At 47.0% G+C, this 21,864-nt stretch overlaps 1 protein-coding gene across 2 annotated transcripts in view; it reads left to right on the top strand.

The window, feature by feature from the left end:
• The window catches only part of CCDC169 (coiled-coil domain containing 169), an 86,582-nt gene extending 84,313 nt beyond the window's left edge, over positions 1-2,269 (top strand). Inside the window, exon 9 of one of the 2 annotated variants that reach the window (XR_012644353.1) lies at positions 2,252-2,269. The gene's annotated coding sequence lies outside the window, so the exon portion shown is untranslated. Of the gene's footprint in view, positions 1-1,956; positions 1,985-2,251 lie in introns of those variants that run through there. The other variant, XR_012644351.1, reaches the window with a different exon arrangement.
• The last annotated feature ends 19,595 nt before the right edge of the window (positions 2,270-21,864 follow it).

Below are 21,864 nucleotides of genomic sequence, written 5' to 3'. Positions count from 1 at the left end.
CATCGTGCCCTGTGCCCTGGACTACAACATGGTCCATTTTATTAACAGGAAGGGGTAACACTCAGTGGTGCTCCAGGCCCTGGTTGACATGAAAGGATGCTTTATGGACATCTGTGTGGGCAGATCAAGTCGGGCCCATGAAGCCTGGGTACTCAGGAACTCCTGACTTGGGTGGAGGATGGAGGAGGGGACTTATATCCCCCCATGGGAGCCCCTAGTCAGGGACATCACAATGCCCTGCCGCATGGTGGCCCCTGCCCATCTACCCCTCACTTCTCCCCCACCACAACCCCCACCTGCACATCTACCCCTCACCGCTCCCCCACCATTCACAAGGGGCACGGGGCCGGGGGGAGTTGCTGCCAAAATAAACTATTTAATGACATATATTAACTGTGTGAACAAGACACACTGTGCAAGTAAATATATACAGTGGGGAAATGGGGGGGGGACAATATACCTTGTGGGGTCCTGAGACTGGGTCAGGGGCTTTAGTCCTCTGTGGGGGTTGGAGGGCAATGAGCTGCCCTAGATCTGGGGTCCCTTACTGCCCTGGGTCCAGGGTCCCTGCCCAGTTTGGGATGGGGCCAGGACCACGGGGTAGTAGGGGTATGGGAGCAGTATAGTGGCCTTGGGCTTTGTGGAGAGTGTGGGAGAATGTGGGGCTGGCTCAGCATGGCCCTCCCTGGCCACGGACCAGTGGCTGAGTTCCCACACGGCCGCTAAAGGGAGGTCAGGCAGGAGCAGGACAGTGAGGGCAGGGGCTGTGGGGGGGGTGGGGTTGCAGAGGCTGGGGCAGCCAGTTAGTCACAGCCTGGATGAGGGTTTGGAGGGCCACTGCCACCTCACCCCTGGCCTCGCACCACTGGGGCACGACAGCCTGTTTCAGTGCCCGCCACTCCTGAGGAATCGTGTTCTGCTCCCACATGACAACTGTGTGGGCAGCAGCCTCCTCATCCTGGTGGCGGCAACATGGCCTCCAGGCTCCTGGCTGGGCACTAGAGGTGGGGGTGCCCTGGCTTCCTCCGTAGCTGCTGTGGGCTCCCCAGGCCCTGGACAGGGCTCGCCTGCCCTCAGACGGCGGAGCTGTAGGTACAGAAGGAGACGACCCGTCAGTCCTGTGGCCCAGCCTTTGCTGCTGCTAGCATGCTCTCAGCTTCCTGCTACAGGGCTTCTGGGTCCCTGTGTCTTTAAACGAGGCCAGACGCAGGGAGCATTGGGCTCCGCTCACGCTGACCAGAGCATCTCCACACGCCGGCTGGCTGGAGCCATGGAGGACTACTCTTTCCACAGAGTGGCCCACGGAGCATTTGCACACGTTTTCTTTCAAAAGAGTCTTTCAAAAGTAGGTGCTCTTCCTGATCCGGGAGGGGTAAAGCTCTTTCCAAAGCAGCATTGTGCTATTTCAGTTTACTTTCAAAAGAATGCTTTGTGTGGAGATGCTCCATGGGAGCTTTCGAAAGAGCCCCTTTTTTCGAATAAAACTTTCAAAATAACTTGCTAATGTAAAGGCAGACTACAGGGAAGCCCCAGAATAAGCAAAACTTTTTCTAGTATATTGTGTATAAACACACTAGAGTCTATTTTAGATTAGAGCTTCTGGAAGCATATTTATTTTGGAACAGGCACTATTATTTATGCAATGAGGTTTACCAACTTCAAAATAAGCCCTCCGCTATTTCAAAATAATTTTGAAATAGCGGTCGCACTGTGTACATGCTCACAAAGTTATTTTGAAATAATGGCCATTACTTTGAAATGACTTTGCTGTGTAGACATACCCTTACCGACACTCTTCTAGTATATTAGTAGGCCCTTTGACTTCAGTAGGATTTTTGGAAACAAGGTATTGCTGATAGACCACATGTAACAGTATAAAGATCCTTTATCTGTTCAGTACAAGGGTATCTGCAGTACTAAATGGCTAGTAAACTTGTAGCACTTTTTATTTCACAGGGATGCCCCTTGGTTCCTGAGAAAATTGTGAGTAAATAGGCAGTCTTCAACCTGGCAAGGGAAAAAGAAATACATGACCAGCATCTACTCTTTGCTACTTATATCACAAAAAGGAGTCACAATAAAATTCATTTTTTAAATTAATGCAAGAAACAGAAGTTGGTTCAATATCTTACATTTCTTTAGGGAAACAGAAATAAGGGCTACTGGATACAGAATTAATTCTTTGTATCAGATTTAAAACACATTAGCTCACTGACTTCCTGATTATGCTACATTTATTGTTCTGCCTCAGACTGCTACACACTAAAGCAGGTTGCCCTGTTATCACTTCAGCTGAGAGTGGCTTTTGATGTTCAGTGCTTGGAGGTAAGTTGCAAAGGAAGATGATTTTCTTTTAATTGTTTTTGTTTTTAAAATAAATGTGTTCTGTCCCCAACCCCCATTCCTTAAGAATATGCTTTCATGTTTCTTTTTAAAAGAAACTCTGGTCCGAGCCATCTTGTATTTCCTAGAAAAAAAATTGGAGTGACTGAAAAAAACTAAATGGGATTATTGGAAGTCACATCAAACAAAACAACAAAATTTGAACAATTGAGGTAGGAGAGTTTTTAAGTCAGTTTTTGAAACTAGGTTTTTGTAACTAAGTTTTTGTTGTTGTTTCATTTAGCATATGTCACAAGGATAGTATCTCTTAATTCTAATACTCCTGCAATTAAGGACTAAGCAATCTTTGGTTTAGAATCCTATAGCAAAATCTGAGAAGACAGGACACAGTATTTCTGTGGTTAAAATAAGCAAGAAAAATATTTTAGACCACTATTCTGTATTACAAATAAACTACCATGCTATTTAACTAAAATATCCTACAAAGGGAGTGTAGATGCATCAGAATCCCCAAACCAGATCAGACTGATGATGTGCCTAAGCCCGTGTCTGATTTCTCACAGCTGCCAGGTAGTTAGAAGTAAGTTTAAGAACCCTTACAGTGAGAAGTTATGGAATAACTTGCACATGGGGAAACTTCTTTCTAATGCCAGGAAGTGGTTAACATATGTGTTACAGAGTGAGGGGTTAGATCCAGTCCAAAAGCTGTACACCTTTTAAAATTTGTACAGTTGTAACTCTGGTTTTTTTCATTAACCTAAATGTCCAATTCTTTTGAAAAAAACCCACTGCGCTCTTTGCCGCATCAATATGTACTGCAAGAAGTTTCACAGGTCAGTTGTGGGTTATGGGAAAATATTTCCCTTAATTATTAATTTTAAATGCAGTGCCTTTATTTAGTTGAAAGCTTCCTTTATGTTTTAGAGGGAGTGAAAAGAAGCCCTGTTCAGTTTTATGCTCTTTCATGGGGTATCTTCAGAAACTTTTGTATCACTATAATGTAAATTAGCACTAATATTTGAACTTGGTACCAAACTTTGGTTTTAAGAGACTGTGCACCTCAAATATGTAAGCATTTAAGACTCCAGATACAGGTGATGAAAAATACTCAACTTACGGTAAATGGTAACTTATAGCAAATAACACACCACGAGACAGACTAGAGCATTTAAGGTGAAGGATTAAGGATTACAAACTTGTAATTAGTTTAGCTGTTAGTGCCCTTTGCTAAATCTCTAAATACCAGTTATATGGGTTAAGGTTTAATCCAGAATACTGAAAGAAATAAGTAATGATCACTCCAGATTTTTAATTCTCTAACTAGTGAGAAAAAGCTTACAAGAGGACACCAAGTATGTTTTCACATACTGCTTAATTGTAAATGGCATTTAGATGTTTGGCTGAACTGGCAGGGAGGAAAGCTGGATAAGACGTATAAAAGTGAAGTGATATGAGTGCAATATTAAGAGTCCTTATGGACAGCATGTACAAGGCATTTAAATGAGAATATTTTTATCTTCTGACACATGCAATTTTTAAAGTAGGTTTGTTCCTGCATATCCAATTCAGGTATGTTGGATGACCTGCATTAGACAGGAGTTGAGATGCTCCCTTCTGGCCCTATCTAAATGAAAAGATTGCTAATAGATAATTATTCATCTGTTTTAGCAGACCATTCCTCAGTGAAGGATACAACAACTGTTTTTTTTATTGAAACGAACATTCTCGTTTTCTCACATAGTTCTGCACTGTTGAAAAATACCATTGGATGTGGAGTAAAGGCCATATCCTGCAACTCTGGGAAGAGCATGAAAACTGTCACTCTTTCTACCAAAGAGAAGTTGAGAAAGTAAGTTTTTAAATGCACTGACTGGTAGCACTGTTTGCTTTCATGGTGAGAACGAGTGTTTTCTAGTTATTTTAACTAGAGAATGGATTAAGGATTGTTGTAAATAGCTGCAAGATTTCCTGACATATATAAAGGGGAGGAAGCATTATATTGCCTTAGTGCTCAAGGCAACAGGTATATTCAGGCTAGGATTCCTCAGGCTGTTGTACCGCACTCTGCTCTAAACTCTTAGGTAACAGCATGCCTAAAGTGCACTTTTGGTGATAAATGAAGGATTTTCTGAATGTATTTAGAAAGCAAAAAGATATCCATTTCAGAGTAACAAAGTTTAGTAAGAGGCAGCTGATGCTTACACATTCCTTATCACCGAACTGTGACCTGACAATAAGGTCTGCTTGACTTATGCGGTTCTTTAGAAACTGAATCTCACTCATTTATTGTCATGTGAGAGCTTCTGTATGCTGTCCATATGTGATTATGCACAGGAAAAGTAGTTATGCAGTGGTGAGAATCTCTTATTATACTGATCTTTCCTAGTTTTGTACTAACTAGAGGGTCGTCTACACTGTACGGGAAACCAGTCTCCTGGTGGTCAATTTAGCATTTCTAGAAGGGACGTGCTACATTGACCAATCATCACACTCCAGTCTACCTTGGTACTCCATGGGGTCTTGAGGAGTAAAGGAAGTCAACTGGAGAGTTTCTCCTGTTGACTCCCACTGTGGGGACGCAGCAGAAATTCGGCTTAAGGTACATTGACTCCACCTATGCTGTTCACATAAATGGAGTTGTATATTTTAAGTCGACATTCCCCCTAAGTGTAGATGTGCCCTAGGGTTATTGTTCTTCTGAGAGATGCCTGGGAGACCCAACATGCAGTTATAAAGGCATCAAATATATGCAGTTATGAAGATGCGGGGAACTCATGGAGTATTTTCAGAGTTTGTCAGTCAAATACTGTGTAGATTAATTTTTGTTCTTGCCTCTTTAAAAATCACAAACAACAAAAATGGTGCTCTAAAATTCTGCATACCTTGGCTACCAGTTGTCAAGGCACCTGAAAGCCTCCCTAGAAATGTTCTGCCTTGTATAGTTGGTCAAGCTAGGCCTTCTCTTTAACAGGGTTTTCCTAATATTTTTAGTTAGCTCTCCACACGCACCTCAACAAGTATTTAAAATGGCAGATAAACCAATAGAGGTAAAGATGAAAACACTGCAAAAGTAATATTTATTTGAGGGAATGAAACCTAGTCTGACTAGGGTGCAGTCCCCAGCTCAGGCTTTTGTTTTCATCACTGCTGATTCCTAATACAAACTGAACTCTACCCTCCCCACTGTTTGAACTCTACTCTCCACACTTTTAAGAGGGGGAATCTCACTGCAAAGTGTGTGGCTACAAAGCAATACCCTATTTCTGTAGTTTCACTTATGGGTAAAATGTTAATTGTTCCTTTTTTCAGGAAGAAGATAATGCAATGATTCATACTCTCTCACCTGGGAGAGCAATGGGATCCTGAACTAACAAGTACACTAATGTGTTGTTATCACTTCCTGCTGCTGCAGGTCATTGTGCTAAAGAGTGGAAAGATCATTATAAATGCTAAACATGCAACTCCTGTTGCATCGAATGTGCCTTGCAGGATGCAAACTTGTTACTCTGTGGAATTGCAAGGTAAAAGCATTCTTACAGACTCTTAAAGATTGTTTCTTAAGTTTGTCCAAGTTGAATAAATCATTCAAACTTCCAGCGTTGTCACTAATTAAAATGCTCTCAGAATTGGAGGTGAAAGCAATCTGTTAGCCTATGAGGGAACTGATCTGTCTTCAAACGTCTGAATGATGAGAACACCACAATGTAGGATATTTTTATGGTAGAGGTTCTCAGTGTGAGGCCCCTAGAGTACTTGGTAGTGGTTTGCAGAAAGCCAGTCTGTCTCTCCTAATGGTGGCTAGTCTCCCCATTTCATTGGCTTAATGGCTTTACAACATCTTAGATACATGTATATTATATTTCCCTAATATTGCTTTTCTGTGTAAGCAGTTGCCACAGTGACCTGGATAAGCTTCTGAATCAAAGAGAAGAGGTGGGTGGTTCACAAGACAAGATCTGGCCCAGGCTATGAAAACACTTGAGAAGACTTGGAAGTTACCACTAGTTTCTGTGGTGTTAAATTTCCATGAACCTTGTTTATTCATACAGATAACATGTCAGTGTTGTGGAAACACTATATTGACTATTCATAGTCTATTGCTGGGCAACAGCCTCTTCATAAGACACTTGAATGGCACATAAGAGTTGTCAAGCATATAATTATTTTTTGCTATGCCTAAAGCTCCCTGATAGCAACCCTGGAAGGTTCTATAGCACTAGCCCATCCACAGAAAGATCAATGTCTGACTTTTCTTGGACATTAGAATGTGCTAATGAGCATTTTTACTGTGTACTCTACATGAAAGATACTGACTGGCTTTGTGTGTGTGTGTGTGTGTGTGTGTGTGTGTGTGTGTGTGTGTGTGTGTGTGTGTGTGTGTGTGTGTGTGTGTGTGTGTGTGTGAGAGAGGAGAGGCAGGAGAGTTGAGGGATTTTTGAGGGAGGGCATGAAGTAAGGAAAGTGGTTGAATCTTAAAAATACCCAAAATGATGTTGGGTGGGGGAGTATCATTAAAATACATCTTGGATTTAAGGTAGAACAAGTTCTGAAAACACGGTTGGCTTTTAAAATATATTTGTTCCTTCTGCAGCCTTTAGCTTTAATTCCTCCAATGCATCTCAGTCCATCAAATTCTGTCCAGAAGTTATGTGTTGTTATGGAACTACTGCAATAACCAACTGGAATGTTTCATCTCCTTCTCCACCATCAGGTGTGAGAGGTATCATGGCTTCCTTTTCATTGCTACAGCTCTGTTTTAGAACAGGCCTGCATTATATCAGCTTGATACCCAAGACATTCTTCAGATTGTTTCTGGTAGGCATAATCTAAAACCAGGCTAGAACATACCTGACTCTCCAGTATATATTCTATTCCTTTCCTTGCACAACACCTGTTAATTACTTATGCTGTAAGTTGCTGTTCCACAGGATCAACAGGATAAATGGATAAACAAATTTTGACCTGATTAGCATCAAAGCAACATCCAATGCTGTAACATCATGGAATATTATCCACACCTAGGGCCATATTAAGTGGGAAATCAACACTTGTCGGAGGACACCAAAGTATCACAAGGTAACTTTAGCTCATAATGAAGTGCCATAATAGGTTACTGAGAATTACTGAAATATCAGTGTCAAGGTAAGAGCAAAAATGAAATAACAAAAGTTTGTTATATAGTATATCTAGCTATATATTTATATATTTTAGAGTGTCTCTCTCTGTCACTATGTTTGTTCCAAGAACTCCTCTTAAATCATAGGAACAACAACCACAAAATTTGGTATGCAGCTTCCTCTTACCCTGACTTAAACCAAAATCAGGGTTTGGTTGTGCCTGGAAAGTGGGGAATGCCTGAAATCCATTGAAAATTACTGTAAAGACAAAACTTTGGAAATCTATTCATATTTATCCTTATGTTCAATTTAACCAGGTGGGGAAGTGGTGGGGAGAGAGTAGAGAAAAAGTTTTCCAACTATAAGAGCCACACTTATATGTACTGATGCTAAATGCAACATGGAAAAGCAGAATCTTGTCCTGTGTTCTCCCTGCCACGAATTACACTACATTGTTCTACTGTAACAGACCAGACACGAGAGCTCATAAATAGCACTTGCAGTTGTGGTTGGGTTATGTGTGAATCCCTATAGTACATCTGTCCTAGTAGAAGGCTTCCAGGTCTGGTTTGTTTTTCTGAACACTCAAAAGAAGTGTGCCAAGACAAAATTAACATTCATAGAATCATACAAGAGTAGGACTGGAAGGGACCTCGAGAGGCCATCGAGTCCAGCCCCCTGCCCTCATGGCAGGACCAAGCACTTTCTAGACCATCCCTGAAAGCCATCTATCTAACCTCTTCTTAAATAGCTCCAGTGATGGAGATTCTACCACCTCCCTTGGCAATTCGTTCCAGTGTTTGATCACCCTGACAGTTAGGAACTTTTTCCTAATGTCCAACCTGAACCTCCCCTGCTGCAATTTCAGTCCATTGCCTCTTGTTCTATCCTCAGAGGCAAGGAAGAACAAGTTCCCTCCCTCTGCCTTATGACACCCCTTTAGATACCTGAAAACTGCTATCATGTCACCCCTCAATCTTCTCCTTTCCAAGCTAAACAAGCCCAACTCTCTCAGCCTTTCCTCATAGGTCATGTTCTCTAGACCTTTGATCATTCTCGTTGCTCTCCTCTGGACCCTCTCCAATTTCTCCACATCCTTCCTGAACTGCGGTGCCCAGAACTGGACACAATACTCCAGCTGAGGCCTAACCAGCGCAGAGTAGAGCAGGAGAATGACTTCTTGTGTCTTGTTCACAACACACCTGTTAATGCATTCTAGAATCATGTTTGCTTTTTTTGCAACAACATCACACTGTTGACTCATATTTAGCTTGTGGTCCACTATAATCCCTAGATCCCTTTCTGCTGTACTCATTCCTAGGCAGTCCTTTCCCATTCTGTATGTGTGACACTGATTGTTCCTTCCTAAGTGAAGCACTTTGCATTTGTCCTTATTAAACTTCATCCTGTTTGCCTCAGCCCATTTCTCCAGTTTATCCAGATCCTTTTGAATTATGACCCTATCCTCCAAAGAAGTTGCAACCCCTCCCAGCTTGGTATCATCTGCAAACTTAATAAGTGTACTTTCTATGTCAATATCTAAATCAAATATCTAATTTGAAATAAGGAACCATTGTTCTTAACATCAGACTGTTCAAACTAACTTTTGAACTCTAACAAACCTTTCCCCATTTATAATTACTTGTTTATGTCTGCATTTCACTAGCTCAGACAATTACAGTAGATGGTGGGCTTCTTGGTTTTCCAGCACTGAACAATGTGACTTATCACAAGCTTTCTGAACTGCTACTAATTTTTAAACATTAATAGAAATACCTTTCTGAATCTTGCAATTGCTAAACCATAGGCTGAACTACTTTAATGCTATGCATATATCCACCACTTACAGCTCTGTGCAACACTTACTTAAGGCTTATTTTAGTATTTGCTATTATAAATTGTGTACTAAGGTTTTCTCTGTATTGCTTTTTAAAATGGTAAAAGTCAAGACTAAAACTTGCTACACCTACTTGTCTCTGTATAATCTCACCAGCTCTTGGTGCAGACTCCTCTCCTTGTCTTGCTATCCTAGGGTACATCTACGATTTACAGAGGACCAATGCAGTGGTGGTTGATCTTCCAGGGCTCAATTTAGCATGCCTACTGAGGCCATGCTAAATTGAACCATCAGAGCTCCACAATTGACCCTGGTACTCCTTGCGACAAGGAGTAAGGCAAATTGACAAGAGACTTTCTCCCGTTGACCTCTCACTATGGGGATGGCACAAAAAAATTGATTTCTGATACTTCGACTCCAGCTACGCAATTCACATAGCTGGAGTTGCATATCTTAAAATCAATTTTTTATTATAGTGTAGATGTGCCTTTAGAATATCCTCCGTTGTCTCTTGAGCTCATCTATCCTCAAATCTCTGAGCCCATCTCATCCTTCCTCTACCTTTGATTTCTCTGCAATTACATTTTGGGGACAGCTTGAAAAATTTTTATAAAAGTCATATTTATGTTCTAAAACATACTGTCAATAATTAAAATAGTTGATCAGTAAGCCAAAAATGTGCCACTTTTAGCATATTTTAAGTGCATATATAGTAGATAACATCTTTAATTTATCCAGCTTGTAAATTACACTAATATTAAATATGAATTTAACTACTTCCTTGAGACTAAACCCTTATTCAGATAAATGGCTTCAGTAGGAGTTAGCCTGAGTCAACAATATCTGGGTATGTGCCTAGACTTCTTCTGATGCTAGTGTTAAATAAGAATTAACTGTGTGGATTCTTGTTACCATAATTATTATCACCAGCAAGATAAACTCTGCTGCTATTACAATGGGGAATAAAATATTCTTTACAGGGAATAAAATTCATGCTACTGATGAGTACACAATGTTTAGCCTGCCATCATTGGTGGTCCATGAATGACTAGCAATACAAGAATTAGAATTAAAACAAATACTGGAATGCTTTTTTTTTCTGGATTGGTTCTAGCTGTTCATCAGCATAAGCTGCAATAAGTAACGCTGTCTCCAAGAATGATGCAATGTACCAGATTTCATCCTCATAGCTATAAAGCACTATTTTCAATGCTGAAAACCTGATCTGAGAAACTCTCAAACTTTCACTATTGTTGTAAAAGGAGATTTATTTTTCAGTCATACATTTCCTTCTAAAATAGCTTTCCAGGGCTGACACTTCAAAATACGAATAGTGAGTTTAAAAATCCCCCACAATATTTCACATATGATTAAAGCCTTAGATTATTATTGAAAGCATTTGTTTTTTCTAGAGGTGGATGATTTGTGTAGTGCAGTCAAGCTGTGAGACTGAAACTAAGGTAATCAATTTCTCTTCTGCTTCCAGATTCCAATGTTCAGATGTGTACGCACTGGTTAATTTCAAAACACTGTAGGGAAATAGCTGAATAAAAATCTGCTTTTGTTTCTCTTAGATTTTTAAAATCCTTGTGTTCATATTGAATTTTGCAAACCTACTTCATTTGCACAAAATCATAGAATCACAGAACACTAGGACTGGAAGGGACCTTGTGTGGTCATTGAGTCCCACCCCCTGTCCTCACAGCAGGACCAAGCACCGTCTAGACCTTCCCTGATAGATGCCTATCTAACCTGCTCTTAAACATCTTAAATATGATTGAGATTCCACAACCTTCCTAGGCAATTTATTCCAATGTTTAACCACCCTGACAGTTAGGAGATTTTTCCTAATGTCCAACCTAAACTTCACTTGCTGCAGTTTAAACCCACTGCTCCTTGTCCTATCCTCAGTGGCCAAGGAGAAAGAGAAGTTACTCACCTGTGTAGTAACGATGGTTCTTCAAGATGTGTCCCCATGGGTGCTCCACAGTAGGTGTTGGGCTCGCCCCAGAGCTGCAGATCGGAAATCTTTAGCAGTCTCCGTCGGGTCGTGCATGCGCCGATGCACGCCGGCCCTTCACGCACCTTCAGTCACATGCACGGTCCGGTCCCCACCAATTCCTTGACCAACTGCCCCGGATGCTTCTGAAAAACACGAAAACAGAGCTCCAAAGCGGGGAGGATGGGGGGGTAGTGGAGCACCCACAGGGACACATCTCGAAGAACCATCATTACTACACAGGTGAGTAACTTCTCTTTCTTCTTTGAGTGGTCCCTGTGGGTGCTCCACAGTAGGTGACTACCCAGCAGTGACCCCAATTAAGGAGGTGGGTGTCCGCTTATGTGCGGCTTGCCCTTGATAGGACTGCTGTTGATAGGCGTGTATCATCATCGAACACCCGGTGCAAGGTATAATGCTTGGCAAAGGTGTCGTACGATGACCAAGTCACCGCTCTGCAGATGTCTTTTAACGCGATGCCTTTGAAGAAGGCCGTCGACGTTGCCATCGCTCTGGTGGAGTGAGCCCTGGGCGGACCTAGCAGAGGGGTCTTACTGAGCTCATAGCACAGTCTTATGCAGGATACGATGTGATTTGAAATTCTTTGTGAAGATAGGCCTTCCCCTTTCGACCTGGGTGCGAGAGACACCAGGAGACTGTCTGTTTTCTGGAAGGGCTTAGTTCTGTCTATGTAAAAGGCCAACGCCCTCCTTACATCTAGTAGGTGCAGCTGCGCCTCTTTGCTGGAGTTGTGAGGCTTAGGACAAAATGATGGTAATACTATTGGTTTGTTAATGTGGAACTCTGAGGAAACCTTTGGAAGGAAAGCCGGGTGTAATCGTAAGATCACCGCTTCTTTTGAGAATACTGTGCAGGGTGGCGTTGCCATTATTGCTGCAAGTTCGCTCACCCTGCGGACTGACGTGATGGCGAGAAGGAAGGTTGTTTTCAGGGTAAGTAGCCAGAGGGGTACCGTGGCCAATGGTTCAAAGGGTGGTCCCAACAGCGTGTGGAGGACCAAGTCCAAATTCCATGACGGCGATAGCAGTTTCCGAGGGGGGTACAGGTTTACCAGCCCCTTTAAGAACCGTGTCACCATAGGATGGGCGAATATGGTTGGTCCTTCCTCTTTATGTTGAAATGCTGATATAGCTGCAAGATGGACCTTTAGAGAAGATAGGGAGAGTCCGTCTTGTTTTAGCTCCAGCAGGTAGTCTAGAATTGCAGTTATAGGGACACCCTGAGTGGCCAACTGCTTGGAAGAGCACCAGGAGATGAATCGTTTCCACTTTTGCGCGTACGTCCTTCTGGTGGAAGTCCTTTGACTGGACTCCAAGACGTGTTTCACTCCCTCCGAACAGGTGCTCTCTAAGGCGCTGAGCCATGGATTAGCCACGCCTGTAGGCAGAGTCTTTGAGGGTGTGGGTGCACTATGGACCCCTGAGCCTGCGTGAAAAGGTCTGGCACTACCGGTAGGGGGACTGGCAGGCGGCATGACATGCGCAGAAGTAGAGGAAACCATTGCTGTCGGTCCCAGGTTGGGACTATCAGTATTATGCGTGCTCTCTCTCTTTTGGCTTTCTTTAGAACCTTGTGAATGAGTGACGTGGGAGGGAACGCACAAAGTAGAGGGCCCTTCCATGGCACCGTGAAGGCGTCCCCCAAGGATCCCTGTCCTATGCCCGCTCTGGAGCAGTACTGAGGGCATTGTTTGTTGTTGTAAGTGGCAAACAGATCGATTTGGGGAACCCTCCATTTGTGAAAAACTTGTTGGAGCAGATTGGCGCGGATCTGCCACTCGTGCGTGAGCGCAAATCTCCTGATTAGCTGGTCTGCCTTCACGTTGTGGACACCGGGTAGGTATGAGGCTTTCAGCGTTATATTGTTAGCAATGCACCAGTTCCACAACCGGACTGCCTCCGCACATAGCGCACGGGATCTGGCCCCACCTTGCCGGTTGATATAAAACATGGTGGTGGTGTTGTCGGTATTTATCCCGACTAATTTGCCACGCAGGTATTTCCGAAAATATCTGCACGCGCTGAACACTGCTCTGAGTTCTAGTATGTTTATGTGCAATGTCTTTTCCACGGGGGACCATAGCCCCTGAGTTACTTTGTTGCCGATGTGCACTCCCCATCCCACGTGGGATGCGTCTGTCGTAAGAAAAATCGCAATATGTGGCTGATGGAAGGGTACCCCTACTAGTAAGTTCTTGGGATCTGCCCACCATGCCAGGGACCTGCGCACCTCCGCTGTGGGTGATACTGCCCTGTGGATGGTATGGACTATTGGTTTGTAAATGCTCGCCAGCCAATGCTGCAGGCCTCGCACATGCAGCCTGGCATTCTGTACCACAAATGTGGTGGTCGCCATGTGCCCCAACAGTTGTAGACATGTTAGGATTGGTACTGTGGGGCTGTACGTCATCACTTGTACCAGGGATATGATGGTGCGGAAACGGGCCTCGGGCAGGTATACTCTTGATGTAGTAGAGTCTATGCGTGCCCCTATGAACTCTATATTCTGTGTAGGCTCGGTTTTTGATTTCGAGAGGTTGATAACTAGGCCCAGTGAGGCAAATGTGTTTGTAGTAACATGTATCATGCGTCGGACCTCTGCCTTTGAGGCCCCTTTCAGTAGGCAGTCGTCCAGATATGGAAAAATGAACACACCCTCTCTGTGTAGGCAAGCTGATACTACCACCAGTGTTTTGGTGAACACTCTGGGTGCTGAAGAGAGACCGAATGGAAGAACTCTGTATTGGAAGTGCTCCCTGCCTACTGTGAAGCGGAGGAAATGTCTGTGTGCCAGGTGAATAGTTATATGAAAATACACGTCCTGCAAGTTGAGGGCTGCAAACCAGTCTCCATCGTCCAATGCTGTAAGTATGGAGGCAATTGTAATCATCCTGAAACGCTGTTTGTGCAGATGCCGCTTGAGGGCCCATAGGTCCAGGATTGGTCTCCAGCCCCCTGTCTTCTTCTCTGTTAGAAAGTACCGGGAGTAGAATCCTTCCCCTCGGAATTGTTCCAGAACTCTCTCCACCGCCCCTACGAACATGAGATGGTCCACCTCCTGTTTTAATCTTGTCTCGTTGGAGGGGTCCTTGAAGAAGGACTGGGTGGGTGGTTTCAGTGGAGGTAGTATTGGAAGGGGATCGTGTATCCCGTGGCTATGATCTCCAGTACCCATTTGTCTGTGGTGATGTTTTGCCATTGAGAGTAGAACGGTTTGAGCCGATGGTGGAACATATGTTGGGATTGGCATTGAGGGATGGTGTTGACATTGCAGTCCTCGACATACCTGTCAAACTTGCTGTCTCAAGTCTTGCCCCGAAGGTGCGCGACCCTGCTGGGGGGCATCGTCTGGGGGCCCTATACTGTTGTTGCTGGTGGTGGCGCCCTTGGTCATAACTCCGTTGGTATTGTGTACGCTGAGGTTGATAAGCGTAGCGCCTTTGCTGGGGGTAAGACTTCTTCCTCCTGTACGGAGGGGTATATATACCCAGGGTCCTAAGCGTGGTTCTCGAGTCCTTGCTGGAGTGTAGGACTGAGTCAGTTGAATCTGCGAATAACTTCTGTTTCTTCCTCGAGTGTGCCCGTGGGTGCTCCACGATAGGTGTCGGGCTCGCCCCGGTGCCGCAGGTCGGATCTTTTCAGCAGTTTCTGCCGGACTGCGCATGCGCCGGCGCGTGCCCCCCGGCCGCATGCGCGATCCGGTCCCCGCCAGTTCCTTTTTAACCGCCATTGGCTGCAGACGGAATCCGCTCAGGCTACGGCCAGAGTTAGCGTATTAAATGTTTTTAAAGTGTTTAGAGCTTCTTTTTCAGTCTTTAGCTTAAGTTAGCTTGTTATTGTTTTCAAAAAAAAGAAAAGAGAGTAAAAAGTAAAGTTTTACAGCCTTAGTAGCAAGCGGAGCAGCAGAGGCCCGGGGACGTAAGGCCATTAGGCCTCCTGCCGTGGCAGGCTGAGTCTGAGAGGGGAACAGGCACAGAGAAGGTGCTAAGTACCCAATTAACAACTCAAAGACTCACCACATTGTCCTCTTCAGGATTCAAAAGTGTGAGTCATGCCGCGAAGCGATGCCGGCCTCCGATGGGCACAGAAATGCTCCTTCTGCGCAAAGCTCACAGCCCAGAGCAAGGAAGGACAGGGAGATGCAGCTGAAAATGCTGCTGTTTGACAAGGCCCTCCAGCCAGACGTGCTGGAGCGGCCTCAGCAGGAGGGACCCGCAGGGGCCCATAAAAGGAAAGCTGCTTCCCTAACCCCATCAGCGCAAAAACGGAGGAAGCTTTCACCAACCCGATCCCTGCCGGCAGCCACAGCGAGCAGGACGGGTGGAGCGCATAGCCCCCAGCCGCAGTCACAGCTGAGCGGCGGCGGCGCGGAGACACACGTGGCAGAGGCTGAGCCTCCGATAATCAAACAGCTGCCCTGCACCGCGGGCAGGGCGGCGGCCAGGCAAGCACCGGAACCGGCGGCACCGCAGCTAGCGGCACCGACCCCCGGGGAACTGGCGGTGCAGAGCTTGCAGGCACGTGGCCTGCAGGCACCGGGGCAGACCACCCGCGCGGCACCGCAGCGGAGCGTGCCGAGCGCGGTGCAGACAGCGGGGCCGAGATCCCTGACGTGGAAAGGGGAGGAGCCAGCCCCACAGGGGAGGGGAAAGGCAACACAGAAAACCCGGCACCGCAGCCCTTCTCCAGACAGGGCTGCAGGGCTACTCGCTTTAAGCCCTCCACTTATGCTGCAGACTCCAATGAGGTGGCAGGGGTCACCTCCAGTATACCCTGAGCCCCCATCCCCGTTCCTACAGCCAGCATCACCATGGCTCGGACCACCATCGCCCTTCCTGGGCTTTGAACCCCTGGAGTACTGCCACAAATCAGTCTCTCCATTATCTCAATCACCCAGACGATCTCGCTCCCCCAGACGCAGGGGGTACGTGCCTCCAGAGTGGTCCAGGTCTCCATCTCCGGAACAGTGCCCGTGTTGCCATGGTCGCCCCTATCACGTGGGGCATAGACACCATAGGCATACTCCCAGGGACAGATCCCCCCAGACGGTTCAATATCCCCGAGGGCAATCGCGGATGGGGACGGAAACGCAGATATCTCAGGGGGAGTTGATTCTGAAACCCCGAGATTTTCCCTCGCAAGTATCTAGTGAGAGGATGTATCACCGTCAACTGGACCCAGAGGGGTCCAGAGAGGTTTACCCTAGCGGTTCCTCGCTATCTTCCCCTGACAAGGCCATGGCCCCAGGGGACGTCCATCCTCCGGACAATGTCAAACAGTTCCAAGAGCTGTTTAAAAAGGTGGCCTTCACGCAAGGCATCCAAACAGAAGAGGTGCAGGAGAAACACCGGCCTCTTCCAAAATAGCTATTCCGCTGATGAAGCAATCATGGAGTCCGCCACCACAATATGGCAGACCCCTGCGTCCACTCCGCCTATAAACAAGAGAGCGGATAAGAACTACTTCGTCCCGACAAAGGGCATGGAGTTCCTGTTCAGCCACCTGCAACCAAATTCTCTGGTGGTGGAATCGTCTCAACAGAGGTCGAAAACTTCTCAGTACAAGACAGGGGGAATGGACAAGATGCCAAGAAACTAGAGTTGTTCGGCAGAAAGGTCTACTCCTCCTCTACCCTACTGTCGAGAATGGCGAATTACGTAGCGCATCTAGTGAACCATAATTTCGACTACTCCAGGCTGACTTCCCTCATGGAATCGCTTCCAGAGGACACGAAGCCGGTGCTCAAGGCCATCGTGAAGGAAGGCTACGCAGCCTCGAGGACAGGAGTTCAGATCGCCCTAGACGTAGCGGATACGGCAGCATGCTCAACAGCTACGGCAGTGGTCATGCGCAGGGAGTCCTGGCTCCAGACATCGGGTATCCCGAGGGATCTGCAGGCGAAGATCGTTGATCTCCCCTTTGACACGCAGAAGCTTTTGCAGTATCAACCACAGCGTCCCCAGTACCACAGGGGCTACAAGCAAGGGCGACATCAACAGCACCAACAGTACAGAACTCCCAGGCGACGTTCTCAACAGAGCCGTGCGTCCTTGGGGCAGGGCCAAAGGCCACAAGTTTGACACACAGATCGAGGGCTGCACTATCACTACCATCGCGCAATGTCATCCGAAGCTACTATTCCACCTCCGACCATTCTACGACCAGTGGCAAAAGATCACCACAGACAAATGGGTACTGGAGATCATAGCCACGGGTTACACGATTTCCTTTCAGTCACTCCCACCGCCACGACCTCCACCCAGACCCCACCTAAAGGATGCCTCCCATGAAGCGAGACTCAAGCAGGAGGTAGACCATCTTATGCTTATAGGGACAGTGGAAAGAGTGCCAGAGCAACTCCGAGGGAAAGGGTTCTACTTAAGATATTTCCTCACAGAGAAAAAGACAGGAGGCTGGAGGCCCATCCTAGATCTTCGAGGCCTCAACCGGTACTTGCACAAGCAACGCTTTCGGATGATCACAGTCGCCTCTATACTTACGGCACTGGACGATGGAGATTGGTTCGCAGCCCTCGACTTACAAGACGCGTATTTCCACATAACTATTCACCCGGCTCACAGGTGTTTTCTCCGGTTTATGGTAGGCAAAGAACATTTTCAGTACAAGGTTCTGCCGTTCGGCCTCTCCTCGGCCCCCAGAGTCTTCACCAAGACCTTGGCAGTGGTGTCAGCCTACCTGCTCACACAGGGGGTGTTTATATTCCCATATCTGGAAAAAAAAACAAACAAAAAAAAAAACGACTGCCTATTGAAAGGGGCCTCGAAGGAGGAGGTACTTCGCATGATACGCGTCACAGCAGACACGTTCTCTTCGCTGGGCCTGGTCATCAATCTGGCAAATCAAAGATAGACCCCGCACAGGACATAGAGTTCATAGGGGCACGTATAAATTCCATCACAGCAAGGGTTTATCTACCAGATGCCCGCTTTCGCGCCATTGGTTCCCTCGTGCAAGTCATCACCTTCAGCCCTACGGTGCCGGTTCTGACGTGCTTACAGCTGCTGGGCCACATAGCAGCAGCAACATTTGTGGTACAGAACGCCAGATTGCATATGCGCAGCATGCAGCACTGGCTGGCGAGCGCCTACAAACCGGCAGCACACACCGTCCACAGGGTGGTGTCGCCCACGACAGAGGTGCGCAGATCCCTGCAATGGTGGGTGAACCCCAAGAACATGCTAACAGGGGTGCCCTTTCACCAACCACAAATATCTGTTTTTCTCACTACCGACGCCTCCCACATAGGGTGGGGAGCACACATGGGCGAAGAGGTGACTCAAGGGCTGTGGTCCTCCACGGAACAGTCACTGCGCATAAATATACTGGAGCTCAGAGCAGCGTTCAACGCCTGCAAACACTTTCGAGAACATATACAAGGCAAGTAGTCGGGATCAGTACAGATAATACCTCCACCATGTTTTATATAAACTGGCAAGGAGGAGCTCGGTCCCGTGCCTTATGTGCGGAAGCAGTCCGATTGTGGAACTGGTGCATCACCAACAATATAACCTTGAAAGCCTCGTATGTACCAGGCGCTCACAATGCGAAGGGAGACCAGCTGAGCAGGAGCTTCGCACTCACACACGAGTGGCAGATCCGTTCCGATCTGCTACAACTGATTTTTCACGCATGGGGATTTCCCCAGATAGACCTGTTTGCCACTCAACACAACAAGAAGTGCCCACAATACTGCTCAAGGGCAGGACTGGGACGGGGGTTCCTGGGGGACGCATTCACGATCTCGTGGAGGGGCCCCCTGCTCTACGCCTTTACTCCCACAGTGCTTATCCACAAAGTCTTGCAGAAAGCCAGGAGAAAGAGAGCCCAAATGATCCTAGTAGTCCCAAGGTGGGATCGACAGCAATGGTTCCACTTACTCCTGCGCATGTTGGACCGTCCACCGATGCCCCTCCCAGTGGCACCGGATCTGCTCACGCAAGCCCAGGGGTCCATAGTGCATTCACACCCCCGAGGCCTGCGACTGCAAGCAGGGTTAATCCATGCCTCAGCTCCCTAGAGAGCACGTATACGGAGGGAGTGCAACAAGTCCTAGAAAGTAGCAGGAGGACTTCCACCAGGAAGCCCTATAAGCAAAAATGGACTCTATTCACTGCATGGTGTTCTACCAAGCAATTAGCCCCTCTTGCTGCGCCTATACCTGTAATACTAGAGTATTTACTGGACCCCAAGAGAGGCGGACTCTCCCTATCCTCGTTGAAGGTCCACCTTGCTGCTATATCGGCTTCCAGACATGAAGAGGAAGGGCACACGGTGTTTGCCCATCCCATGGTTACCAGGTTCCTCAAAGGGCTGGTAAACCTATACCCCCCCTCGGAAACCACTTCCACCTTCGTGGAGCTTGGACCTGGTGCTTAATGCGCTAACGGGACCACCGTTTGAACCCTTAGCCACGGTTTCCCTCCGTCTCCTTACAATAAAGACGACCTTCCTTCTTGCAATCACGTCAGCTCGCAGGGTAAGCGAGCTTGCGGCAGTTATGGCAACGCCACCCTGCACAGTAATTTCCAAGGAGGCGGTAACCTTACGGCTGCATCCAGCCTTTGTTCCCAAAGTTTCTTCAGAGTTTCATATTAACGAACCTATAGTTTTACCCTCGTTTATCCAAAGCCTCATAACTCCAACAAAGAGGCGCGCCTACACCCCCTGGACGTGAGGAGGGTGCTGGCTTTCTATATAGACAGGACTAAGTCCTTCCGGAAAATGGATAGACTCCTAGTCTCTCTCGCTCCCAAATCAAAAGGAGAAGGTCTCTCTTCGCAGAAAATCTCGAAGCACATCATATCCTGCATAAAAATGTGCTACGAACTTAGAAAAACTCCTTTACTGGCCCCGCCTAGGGCTCACTCCACTAGGGCGGTGGCGGCATCAACAGCCTTTTTCAAGGGCATTGCGCTAAAAGACATTTGCAGAGCGGCGACCTGGTCATCCTATGACACCTTCGCCAAGCATTATGCCCTTCACAGGGTATTCCAAGAGGATACCTGTCTCTCGACAGCGGTCCTCTCGGGGACAAGGTGCACATAAACCGATTACCCACCTCCTATCTTGGGTTACTGCTGGGTAGTCACCTATCGTGCAGCATCCACGGGGGCACTCGAGGAAGAAAGAGAAGTTACTCACCGTAGTAATGATGGTTCTTCGAGATGTGTCCCCGTGGGTGCTCCACCACCCGCCCATCCTCCCCGCTTCGGATCTCTGTTTAGTATTTTTCAGGAGCATCCGAGGCAGTTGGTCAAGGAACTGGCGGGGACCGGATCGCGTACGCGGCCGGGAGCGCGCAAGGGAGTGGCGCGCACCGGCGCATGCGCGGTCTGGCAGAAACTGCTGAAAAGATCCGACCTGCGGCTCCGGGGCGAGCCCAACACCTATCGTGGAGCACCCACGGGGACACATCTCGAAGAACCCTCGTTACTATGGTGAGTAACTTCTCTTTATCAAATGGAAGGTCTACGATTTTTGTTTGCAGATCTCTGGAAATGCTGGACGTCTGGAGCCACGATTCCCTACGCATTACCACTACTGTGGCTGTGGAGCGTGCTGCCGTGTCTGCCATGTCCAGGGCAATCTGGACTCCTGTTCGTGAGGCCGCGTAGCCCTCTTGGACAATCGCTTTTAGCACTGATTTCTTATCCTCTGGAAGGAAATCCATGAGGGAAGCAAGTCTGGAATAATTGTCAAAGTTGTGGTTTGACAGGTGTGCTGCATAGTTCGCCATTCTGAGTAGTAAGGGAGAGGAGGAATAGACTTTCCTACTGAACGTGTCTAATTTCCTCGCATCTTTTTCTGATCCTCCTGATTTATATTGGGGTGTCTTGGATCTCTGCTGTGATGATTCGACTACCAGGGAATTTGGATGGGGGTGGCTGAACAGGAATTCCATGCCCTTGGCAGGAACAAAGTATTTCTTATCCGCCCTCTTATTTGTGGGAGGGGTGGAGGCTGGAGTCTGCCATATGTTGGTGGCTGATTCCATAATAGCTTCATCGAGTGGGATAGCGATCTTAGATGAAGCCAGGGGTCTTAAATTTTTCAGGAGTTTATGATGTTTCTCCTGCACCTCTGCTATGTGTTTGTGCTACCCTCTTGAATAGTTCTTGGAATTGCCTAAGGTCATTCGGGGGGGGGGAAATATCCCCGGGGACAGTCCCCTCATCTGGGGAGGACGAAGAGGCATCGCTATGATATATCTCCCCTAATTCCTCCTATTCCTGGATTTGTTCATATACTTGCCCTTTTGAGGATTCAGAGGGGAGGTCCAGGGCCTGTGGACCAACATCCGCCTGGGGAGGCTGTGTCCTTCTCCCGGGGTGAGACTGTGTGAAGGGGTGTTGGCGAGGTGTGGGTGGGGCTCTACCCCTGGACCCCCTGTGCCGGTGTTCAGTATGGTAGGGACAGCCATAACAGCAGGGGCAAGGGGCCGGTGATGGGGATCTAGACCATGATCGGAAAACGTACGCATGGGGTCTAGACGAGCGTGACCTCCGTGATGACGCTGATAGCGGTGGG

The sequence above is a fragment of the Carettochelys insculpta genome, chromosome 1 (assembly GCF_033958435.1).
Source record: "Carettochelys insculpta isolate YL-2023 chromosome 1, ASM3395843v1, whole genome shotgun sequence".
NCBI lineage: Eukaryota > Metazoa > Chordata > Testudines > Carettochelyidae > Carettochelys > Carettochelys insculpta.
Note: the sequence above shows the minus strand (reverse complement) of the source record. Positions and strands in the feature narration are given on the sequence as shown.